This window comes from Chinchilla lanigera, unplaced genomic scaffold (genome assembly GCF_000276665.1).
Source record: "Chinchilla lanigera isolate Chin_1 unplaced genomic scaffold, ChiLan1.0 scaffold00102, whole genome shotgun sequence".
NCBI lineage: Eukaryota > Metazoa > Chordata > Mammalia > Rodentia > Chinchillidae > Chinchilla > Chinchilla lanigera.
In genome coordinates, this window is record NW_004955503.1 from 1,971,221 (window position 1) to 1,982,936 (window position 11,716).

Genomic DNA, 11,716 nt, shown 5'->3' on the forward strand with positions numbered 1-11,716 from the left:
AGACCTGAGGAGCAATGGAACAGACTGGAAGAAACAGCCACAACCACAAACACACTCAGCCACCTCATCTTTGTGAAAGGGACCAAATAAACTCACTGGAAGAACAATAACCTCTTTAACAAATGGTGCTGGAAAAATTGGCTTGCTACCTGCCAAAGACTGAAAATAGACCCAAGTCTATCACTGTGCACCAAACTCAAGCCAAAGTGGTTTACAGATCTCAATATTAAAACAGAAACACTAAATCTGTTGGAGGAGAAAGAAGGTGAAAACCTTGAAGACATAGGGGTAGGCAGAGAGTTCATGAACAAAAATCAAACTGCACATGAAATACTTCAAAGAATCAAAAACTGGGATCTCATCCTAGTGAAAAGTTTCTGCATATCTAAAGAAATCACCAGCAGAGTAAAATGAAAACACACAAACTTTGAAAATATTTTAGCTGACTGTCCCTTAGACAAAGGGCTTCTCTAGAGCACATAAAGAATTAAAAAATATCAGGCCCCCAAATTCAAAGACCCAATCCAGAAATGGGCATTTGAGATGAATACACACTTCTCAGATAATGAAATACAAATGGCAAATAAATACATGAGAAAATGTTCAACATCACTTATCATTCAAGAAATGCAATTTAAAACAACACTGAGATTCTATCTTACCCCAGTAAGGATAGCTAGCATTAAGAAATCAACCAATAACAAATGCTGGTGAGGCTATGGAGAAATAGGAACCCTTCTCCACTTCTAGTGGGAATACAGACTGGTGAAACCACTGTGGAAATCAGTTTGGAGATTCCTCAGAAAACTAGGTCTAGAGGTCCCATTCAACCCAACTCTTCCCCTTCTGGGTATTTTCCCAGAAAATCTAAAAACATGATATCACAGTTATAGATGTGCACCTATGTTCATAGCAGCATAGTGTGTAATTGCTAAATTGTGGAAGCAACCCAAATGTCAATCCACTGAGGATTGGATAAGAAAATTGTGGTACTTTTGTATAATGGAATATTACTCAGGTATAAAGAAAGATATACTCAAGGCTTTTTTAAATAAATGGTTACAACTATAGACCATACTCCTAAGTGAAATAAATCAGACCTCCATGTGCAAGCACCACATTGTCTCACTAGTGTAAAACCTCAAGGAGTTAGGAAAAACTCGGAGATATGATAAAGAATGTTAAATGAATGTAAAACGCTCAAGGGTAATGGGCAACTGGGATGTGGGAAAAGAGAAGGGAAAGGAGAAGTTTTGTATGTATGTATATACAGGATAGTTAACATAGTTGATCTACTGTCTTCTATTTCTTTGCTAAAAGATACTGTTTATGAGTCCTTGATTGATCAATATTGCATGTCTCTATCTGTTTTCATGAGAAACCACTTTGAAGATATCAATATGTAATACAATAAGCATTGTTAATTTCCTACCACTTTGTTTGTAACTCTGTACTGTGTGTACCGTTGTTTTGCTATTTTGTAAAAGATTGTCTGTCTGTTAATGTTTTCCTCCTTTTATTTTAAAATGAAAAAAGTCAATCCTATAGTAGCTGGGCATGGTGTCACATGCCTGTAATCCCAGCACTTTGGAGGCTGAGGCAGGAGAGTCGCTAAGAGTTTGAGGCCAGCATGAGCTACATAAGTGAGTTCAAGGCCAGCCTGAACTGCATAATGAGACCCTGGCTCAAAAATACATCAGTTCTATAAAGCAGTGTTGGTAGGGTTTTGATTCTTACTAATTTATTTCTATTAAATTTTAGGCTTATAAACAGAAAGTACCACAAAACTAATAAATAAACACAGCTGATATTAGTCTAAGAACTCCTCTTGTGAAGTAGGAATAGATCAGTGTTTATGAGTATTTCCTCATTTCCACCCAGTTTAACAGTATTAGACAAAGCTGTAATAACAAAAAACATGTTGTTGTCCTTTAATTTTCCTTGTGTTTTGTGTTCGTTAACTATGACCTCATTTATGCTTCTTCTGAATGGTTTGCTTCATAGAACACTTTCCTCAAATCCCTGTTATCCAGTGACAGTATATGCACTTAATATTTATTGACTGGTTTCAGTGGCCAGACCCACACCAAAACTAGAGACACAACAAATTTCTCTCATAAATCTGAATACAATTTGTAATCAGCTTTAAAATCTCATTTAAGGTTTCATTGCCCCTAGATAACCTCTCCTTGCTTTTCTTATCAGTACTATGGTTATCCTTCCTTCTCAGAATTTACTTTCAATTGTTCAGTCAATATCCATTTAATTATCTTGGTCTTACTTTTGCTTTCTTAATATGATGAAATTTAGTTGTACTACACTGAAATCAGCTAAGCAAGATCATAATGTGAGTTTTATGACCATTTACCTAGCCTTATCACCCTCCATTGGATCTCAGACATTTCCAGGCCCTACTTCTCTTGACAGAGGGCTTCAGGATGTTAATGTCTCTTCCAAAAATATCAGTACCTGATGTTTTTCCTGGACCAAAGCAATATTACAGATGCTAAGTACATCCTTATGATAGTACCTCAGGTGCCTGTGCTGAGATTACTGATTATAATGAGTTGAATGATATTTTCCCAAAAGTCATGTTCACTTGAAACCTCAGAACATGACCTTCTTTGAAACAGAATTTTCAAAGGTGTAACTAGGTTGAAGACTGAGATGAGATCATACTGAGGTAAGTGAAAGGGCTTTTACAAAACACCGAAAAACACATACAGAGAAACACAGAATAGAAGGCCATGTTATGACTTTAGCAGAAATTAGACTTATGATACTATCAACCAAAGAAAACCTTGGAGCCACAAGAAGCTGGAAGAGGCATCATGTTTGTGGTAATTGATTATGGCAACCTTAGGAAACTAATACACTGACACTGCATCAAAGATACATAGTGTATCACATTAATGTCAAAACTGTTGGCATAAATACCACTAATTATTTTTTATTTCTATGTCTCCAGGATATTTATTCTTTTCACTGTAGAATCCTTGCTAAAAGATTCAGACTCAAAGTTTGTTGGGCCTGGGCAATAGTACAATCTGGTATACATCATGTTATACTTCCCTCCTGGCCTCAAACTTTAATGTGCTTTAGAGTGGAATTTGTTCAATTTAATCCTTCTCCTATGCAGGCTATTTCCTGTTGCCCCATAGAAACCACTAAATACCCCAGGTATAACTGAAATTTGAGATTGGTGTGGTGGTCCAGGCCTATAATCTCAGCATTCAGAAGACTGAGGCAGGAGGATCACCATGAGTTCAAGGCCAGCCTTGGTTACATAAACATGTTCAAGATCAGCCTTTATTACATAGTGAGACTGTTTCTCAAGAAAAAGAAAGAAAGAAAGAAAGAAAGAAAGAAAGAAAGAAAGAAAGAAAGAAAGAAAGAAAGAAAGAAAGAAAGAAAAGAAATTTGGCATGCAGGAGTATTTCTTTGACTAAAGAATAACAGGGACATAAAAAAGCTATCAGAACAGCGTGCAGGTGGAGGGACACTCTCTCCTGCTCGACCACAGGGGATCACTGAATTTCCTGTCCAGAAAAACCCTGAGTGGAACTGAGACATAACTGCCAGCAGGGGACATGGGAAGCTGAGACAGGTGAACTGAGGGCATTAAACACCAGAGCCTGTGGCAGAATCACAGCTGGGGAACCTGAAGTGGCTGAGGTTGCTACTTGTCAGTGGGAAGAACATTGGCAACTTGCCACAGCATTCTGACAACAACTGAGGCTCCTGAAAAGAGGCCTTATATATTTGTTTTGTAAGGTTTCCTTTTGTATGTGTGTGTGTTAATGTATGTATATGTGTGTATGTTTAGTCCTTTGATTTTTTTTTTTTTAGCTACAGGCCTTTGCATGTGAGTGTTTACTGCTGTAGCAATGTGTATACATTTTCTATGGTTTCTTGTGAAACACTCTTGGTAGTTAATCCTGTATACCCACTTCAAAGGTTGTTTCTGAATGTTATCTAAGCTCACTTGATCATTAGTTCAATAGTTGTACAGTGTCTCCCATTTTGTCTCTCAAATTTCATCTACAAATTCATCCGTCTCTTATCTGTGTCATTTTCCCCTCACACCTTCTCCTATCACTTAGCTCTTCATATTTTCATTACTTGTCTTTCTTCCTATACCTTTCTATCTATTCATTTCTTTTACACATAAACTATTAAGGTAAATCTAAATACTACAGCATGTTAACATTTCACATTGCTTCCCCTTCACCAGGGTTGTTGCATAGGATTTCTAAAATTAGTGCTTCTCTTAGGATAGTGATTGAACTAAATCTCCCTGTATCTCTTTCACTACCAAGTTAAAGTCTCCCCCAAGTCTTTCCTCATATATGGTCTCAAAAACTAATGAGTCTGCCAACCTTCCCCTAAATTTCTTGAAAGTGAAAACTATTATAAAAATTTAATTTTTCCAACTTTTCTATGTTAGAATGTATATGATCATGAGCAGTTGTATAGGAATGTTAATGATCACTTTTGTTTCTATACTGTCTTATGTTCACCAACAGGTTTTCCATCATCAAAACTCATTGCTTCAGTCTTCTAACGTAGAGTTTCTGATAGTTTATATACTAGATACAATCACCATGAAGACTTTCCTGCTTTCTACTCATAAATCCCTTCCTTTCCCTCTACACCCACACATACCCTTCCAAACTAGCTCCTTTCCTTGATCTTTCAAGGTATAAAATAATATCATCAAAAACTACTTTCTCCTGTTTCATTTGCTTTTGTTACTTTTTAACCTCCCTGTATTTTTCCAAATTTTTCTTCTTTATTTTAAAAATCCTTTTCTTTGTTATCTCCTCATATATCCCAGAACTTTCACTATCATTACTAATCTTTTTTTAGTTCTGGATTTTGAAAGTGTATAAAACTTGCTAAACAAGTTTACCACTCCACTACCTCTATATTATGTATCAATATATGCTTGTTTCTTTGGATGTTAGCATTACCAGCAACTCTTCTCCCCTTTAAATTTAGTGCTAGGAACCAATCTTTTTTCTTTAAATAAATTGAGTAAGTGTCTGTGTACTAAGTCACACCCAAAGCTAAAGGCATATCACAGGGTGAAATGCACTTACTAAAGAGATCTCTACTAGAGTGGTAGAGCTTTCAAGCCTTACTAATCCACAACATTTCACAAAGAAGTACAAGAATCATGAGAAAGTAAAGCAAAGCAATGCCTCAAAAGTTAATTATTGCCCAAGGGATGATCTCATGAGAACCATAGTGGAAGGAAGTCTCAGGCAAAGAATTCCAAAGCCAAATATTTGAAGAGATCAGAGAATAATGTATAAGGATATTACCAAGATGTTCCATGAGCACAGAGAAGATATAAATAGATAAAAGATTTAATTAATCAGATTTTCCATGAGATTAAAGAATACACAAAAAACTGATTGAATTAGAGACAATGATGAAGTAATAGGAATGCAAACCTTAATAAAGAACTACAAATTCAGCAAGGCAGTTGGCATATACCTGTAATCCCAGTACTTGGGAGGCTGAGGCAGGAAGACGGCATGCTTAAACCCAGCCCAGGCAACTCAGTGACTGAGCAAGACTCAATCTCAAAATAACAAACAAACAAAAAAGAGATTACTATATAAGTGACTGGGGATGTAGCTCAGTGTGAAGGCCCTGCATTCCATATCTAGGAAAAAAAAATTATTGGTGATGAAAAGGAATCAAGCAGAAATCCTGGAAATACAAATCATAATAGAAAGTCATGCCTGTAGATAGAACCAACTGGGGAGAGGGTATCAGGACCTGAGGACAAGAATGATGTCACTGGTACTTTGGTACTGGCCATTAATTGGTTTTGGAAAGCACAAATATCAAGAACAAACTGTTTTGGGTGGAAAGGGGTAGCAAGATACAAGACAGTCAACATCAAAAAGTCCTAGCTTGTGTGTCCAGTATTGAAAAAATTGATGTGTAAGAGAATAAACTTTTTGCATCAAAATGTGTCAAGAACCAAATTCGTTAAGTCTCAAAGCACTTGCATACCAAAGATGACTATAGTACCGCACTCAGTGGTACTCTAAAAACAAGACTACATGAAAAGATGGATACAAGAGCTAGAAGACACTAAAATACCAAAATGATGAATTACTGGAGTCAAGGAAGGTATGGAAAAGGAAACTAAAATTACAAAAATCTCTTAGCAAAAATTGTTGCAGAAAATATCTCAAATAGAGAGACTGAAATGAACACTCAAGTAAATGAGGCATTTAACCCAAAATAAATATGATCAGAAAAAACTCCATAACACATCTTAGTCAAAGTTCTAGAAATTCGTCATAAAGACAGAATGAACATCATAAAGGGCTGACGTCACCACTGGCGCCGGAAGTGCCTCCTCAGAGAGTGGCTGAGGCGGCTGTGGCGGTGGCGGTGACCCGAGGAGTGCTGTGTTAGCTGGCCGTCTGGTCCCTCAGAATCGTGGCTTATAGAAGACATGCTATGTGGTCTGAGGGACGATATGACTATCAAAGACTTACTGGAGAACGAGTACATCCTCCGAGTCATCCCAGTGATGGCTGCCAAAGAGAACTTAATATTGTGCCGAAGAAACCACTACTGCTAGGAAAGAGACCACCCTTGCTAAGAAATAGACCACCAAGGCTAGACAGTCCTGGTGAAGGAAGCTACAATAGATATTACAGTGATGTCGGTTACCAAGAATATGAGGAGCACCTCAGTTTTTCTCATAAACGAAGAAGTGGTTCGCCCCAGCGAGGAGATGGATCTGGCCATCGACGGTCAAGATATGATCATTCTGAAGGTCGCCAGAGGGACTTCAGAAGAAAAAGTTTCTACTCTTCCCGTTACAGGAGAGATCAGTCTTTTCATCGTCCTTTTTACCAAGAATCATCCTTAGGCCAAAAGGACCATGCAATAGTTAATACTGTGGCAAAGAAACCACCACTACTGGAAAAGAGACCACTGCTGCTAGACAAACCTGGTGAAGAAAGCTATACTAGATATTACAGTGATGTTCGTTACCTAGAATATGACGAAGGCTGCAGCTTTTCTCATGATCGAAGAAGTGGTCGGCCTCATAAAGGAGACAAATCTGGCAATGGATGGTCAAGACATGATCATTCTGCAAGCCACCAGAGTGATTTCAGGCATATAAAAGATAGCTTTAGAAGAAAAAGTGTCCACTCTTCCCATTATAGGAGAGACCTGTCTCGTCATTCAAGGGATCCTCCTTTCCCAGAGTCACCCATAGGCCAAAACAACTCCCCCCGAAACAAATCTATCTCCAGTGTCCGTAGCAGAAGCTGCTCTGCAGTCCGAAACAAAACATACTCTTTCCACGAGCTTCAGCACTCAAGTAAAGCGAGACTGGTCCAGTCTTTGAAAGCATCAAGATACACTTCATTCTCAAGTCCAACAGTGCGTCCTTCATCAAAGATGTTATATAAATCCAGCAGGATAACTGAAAAGGAGCTTGCTGAGGCTGCAAGCAAGCGCTCTGTGGTAAAGCTTGAGACATCAAAGGAGAGCAACTTGTCTAGAATTTCTGAGTTCAAGGTGAAACCTACTGCACCTTTAGTCCCTGAACAGCCAGAGGAATCAGACACCAATGTGAGAAACAGTAGAAAATTATATGAAGATGGTCAGATCAGCAATCGATCAAAAGCAATAGCATCGAAAATGGAAGAGACTGAACAGGTATATGGACAACAGGCAGAGGAACCAGACACCAATGTGGCAAACAGAACAAAATTATGCAAAGATAGTCTGATGAGCAGTCGCTCGAAACTAATGAAAGAGATTAAACAGGCATACCGACAAAACAGCGAAACTGCCGGGATGGTGGCGAGAAGGATGATTGAAAAAGATCCCTCCTTAGAAGAGTCTATACAGTTATCACTGAAGCAGAGTTTACAGGAGATAGTCAGTCAGCTTATTGAAGGACTCAAGCATTCCATTGCAGAGTATGATACTTCTACTTAAGATTTTGGAAAGCCTTTTAAGAGGACATAGTAGTCAGGCAAAAAAAAAAAAAAAATGTTTCTAGAGACTTTTCCTGGACTGTGTAGATTCATAACAGATAGAATTTTTGTGATGAAGAGAAATACTTTCCTTCTTTCCCAGAGTCATCCATAGGCCAAAACAACGCTGCACACAACAAATCTATCTCCAGTGTCAGTAGCAGAATTGATAATACTCAATATCAAATAAACACCTAATACAGTCTGTTTAAAATATTTTGATTAGAAGTTTTTTCTACCTGTAGGAACTACTAATTGATATTCATTTTCCACCCCCAAAATGATGGTCAGTTAATTGTTTAAGCTTTGAAGAAGCAGTTCTGGAGGGCAGTTTTCTATACTTCCTCATTGCATAATCTCCCAAATGTGTGATTTGTTTGGTTACATGAGGGTAACTTACAGGTTAGAAATCATTCCACCTGAACATTAGTAGCCTTTTTACATTTCATAGAGAGTGATACCATGTGGAGATATTGGAATTCTGAATTGTGATTTTTATTAACTTGTTGCTTGTCTTAGGCTTCATATGTTTTAATACCCTAAAGTATGTTATCATAATGAAGTCAGTACTTTGGTATCTTAAAGGATATTTTCTTTGAAAATAACTCTCACAACAGCTCTCAAAGCCTCTGAAAGACATCAGAATAAAATCTTTTTTGTTAGTATATACATTCACTTGTCCTTTCCATAAAAATACTCCTAAAGTTCTTAACTACCCTGATGTCTTAGTTTCATGTACAAGACTAAGAGGAGTAATCTGAGATGGAAGATGAGGAGTATTTGAAAATCTTTTTAATTAAGGAAAAACTTTATATGAATACTGGGGTTTTATTTTTATAAGCCCATATGTTCTACATCAAAAGTTATTAATGTAATGTTTAGAATGAAATCATTTACAGATTTTTTGGGAGTACTTTGTGATCTTGTGAGTTCTTTGTTCTGGTGACTTTGAGAGTTACTTAGTCTTTCCCATGTGTTCTTGGAAAAAAGCACAAAAAAAAAATAGGCAGTAAGCCCCAGTACAGTACCCTTTGCCAAGCAGTCTGGGTAAGTAATCCTTCATGAGCGAGCCACCAAATCACGGGTTAATTAAGAATCTTAACTGGGACCATTGGGATACTTCACTCATTTTCTAGTCACTTCCAGCCCCCCACTGGCACTGAACCAAAATATTTAATTTTGTGGCATTAGTTAACAAACCATGTTTTGTTATTATTGCTGGATTTGTTATCTCCTTGTTTTTCTATGCCCACTCTTTTTGCATGACTTTTAGTGGTCTCTTGATATTATCTAAAGAACTACTCCAGAGCACAGTAAGACTGTATTAAAAGTGGAAAGAGCAGTATGGATCCTTAATGGATCCTAAGCCTCAAAATATGTATTATGCCATATCACAAATTTAGAAACTAATTTAGCACAGCATTTAATTTTTAAAATTTTTTCTAAGTGAGACCATCTTGAATTTTTATTTTTTCCACTGAGATGCAGTACTTATCTTTTATAAAACATAAGCCAAATGAAATCCCATATATGATTTCTGATAGTCTTCCCTGTAGAAGAGAAACTGTTGAAGTAATCTTCAGAAAGACTGAGATGGTATCCCAGAAGAGACAAAGAAGGTCACACTACACATTGGTAAAGAGAAAAATTCATCAGTAAGAGATAATTTTAAATACATTTATACCAAATATTGGTGTACCCAATCTCATAAAACAAAAACTACTAGGTATAAAATTCCAAGAGAACAGCTACACACCAATACATTCATAGTGGAAGACTTTAATATCCCATTCTCACAATTAGGTCATACAAACAAAAGCTCAAAACATTTCAAAGCTTACAAGGACAGACATCTGTGTAGAAACACACAGTCTCACACAAACATGAATATTGTGTTCATTTGACAAACCATACAAGAGTCATGATATTCTGGGGAGAAAAATCTTAGAATGGTCCCTAACCCTAACCCTAACCCTAACTAGTAATCCAGACAGTAGTTGTACATGTTGTAAAAGCAAACACATCTTTAAGTCTCTAATTTTAAAACCAATAATTAATTTTAACTGACAAATTACTATTTGCAATGTTGGTAGTTATAAGTCTTTTACTTTTATCATTTCACTTAATGGCTGCAATAATCAATTAACATAAATATATTGTAATCCTCTATTTTACAGTGAACAAACTGATGCATACAATATTTACACAGATAGAAAGTATTGAAACCAAATGTTAGATTGAAGGAGCCTATCTACAAAGTCTCATCTACTACACTATGACTTCCTCTTATAACAGCTAAAAATTTCAGTGAATAGTGGTTTTGCACAGAGACAAACCAGCCAGGTTAGAACACAGTTCAACTATATGTGAAACACTTTTCTAATTTTTAAATCAATAATTTTAAAACTAGTCTCAAATCTAGATCTTTGTCTTAGTTACTTTTTTCTCGCTGCTGGGACAAAATACCTGATGCCCAAAATTAAAGAAGGAAAGGTTTATTTCGCTTACAGTTTGTGGAAGTTTCAGTCTGTACTTGGCAGATTATAAGGCAGAGTGGCACATGGCAAAGAGCTACAGCTCAGGGCGGCAGAACACAGCTAAGCTGCAAGCACACACCAGGTCAGAATGGCGGAGGAATGTCCTCAAACATTCTTTTCCTCCCCCTTACATATGCAAACTATCCACCCCAGGGCAGGTGCAGCTCTTACACCCTTAATCAAACTTTAAAAGCCTGCCCCATGGCCACATGAGGCTTTGGGGGGACACCCAGACATAAACCATAACATTCCACCCCTGGCCCCCCAAAGACTCATGCTCATCCCTTCATACAAACAGCATTTAGTCCTTCTGCAAGAGTTGCCAAAGTCCTAACAGTTGCAGCATTGCTGAAAAGTCCAAGTCCCAAGTCTCCTCCTCGATGTAAGGCAAACTTTTAGTTGTGACCCCCTGTACAAATGAAAAGTTAAACACTTCCAACATTCAATGGCACAAAATAAGCAGTACCATTCCAAAAGGTACAAACAGGGGGACACAGAGCATTGGGACCAAAGCAAGTCCAAAATCCAGCAGGGATAACATTATGTCCTATAATTCCATGACCAGCCTCTGAAGCAATCTGTGGCACATTGTAAGCTCCAAAGGGCTTGCATGAGTCCAGCCCTGTGGCACTTCTGGTGGTTACAGCTTCCATGGCTTCTCTCTTAGGCCTGCTTTGCTCACTCCTTCCAGCTTTCCTTAGACGATCCATAGTCCTGGCTTTTCTAAACCTCTGAGGTCTCCAGGGCACCTTTTACTTCACACTCACAGCCTCACACACTGCCCTCTCAGGGGCACACTGCCTTGCCTCCCAGGCCTTCTGAAATCTGGGTGGAAGCCTCTTTAACCTCAGAACTCTTGCATTTTCTATGTATTTAAAGCCAGGGCCACGTGATGATGCCAAGGTCTGCTGCCACCTGGAGCAGTAGCCAAGTTTTCCTCTCTCTTGGCCACAGGGGTTGAGTGCCTGGATCGCTGGGCACTCTGAATCCAATTTTGAGGAACAGATCCTCTATGCTGCCGCCATTCTGGAACATGGCGCTCAGCAGCTTTTTTTCTCAAAGCAAGGTCTTTCACCTTTGCAGTTTTGAGGCTGAAAAGGGTGGAGACTTGCTGCTTGTGATGCTCTCAGGCCATCTTTTCCATTGTCTTGT

General features: G+C 38.0%; 1 pseudogene; it reads left to right on the forward strand.

Annotated features, from left to right (window-relative positions):
• The first annotated feature begins 6,405 nt into the window (after positions 1 to 6,405).
• On the forward strand, positions 6,406 to 8,213 carry LOC102018113 (annotated as a pseudogene).
• The last annotated feature ends 3,503 nt before the right edge of the window (positions 8,214 to 11,716 follow it).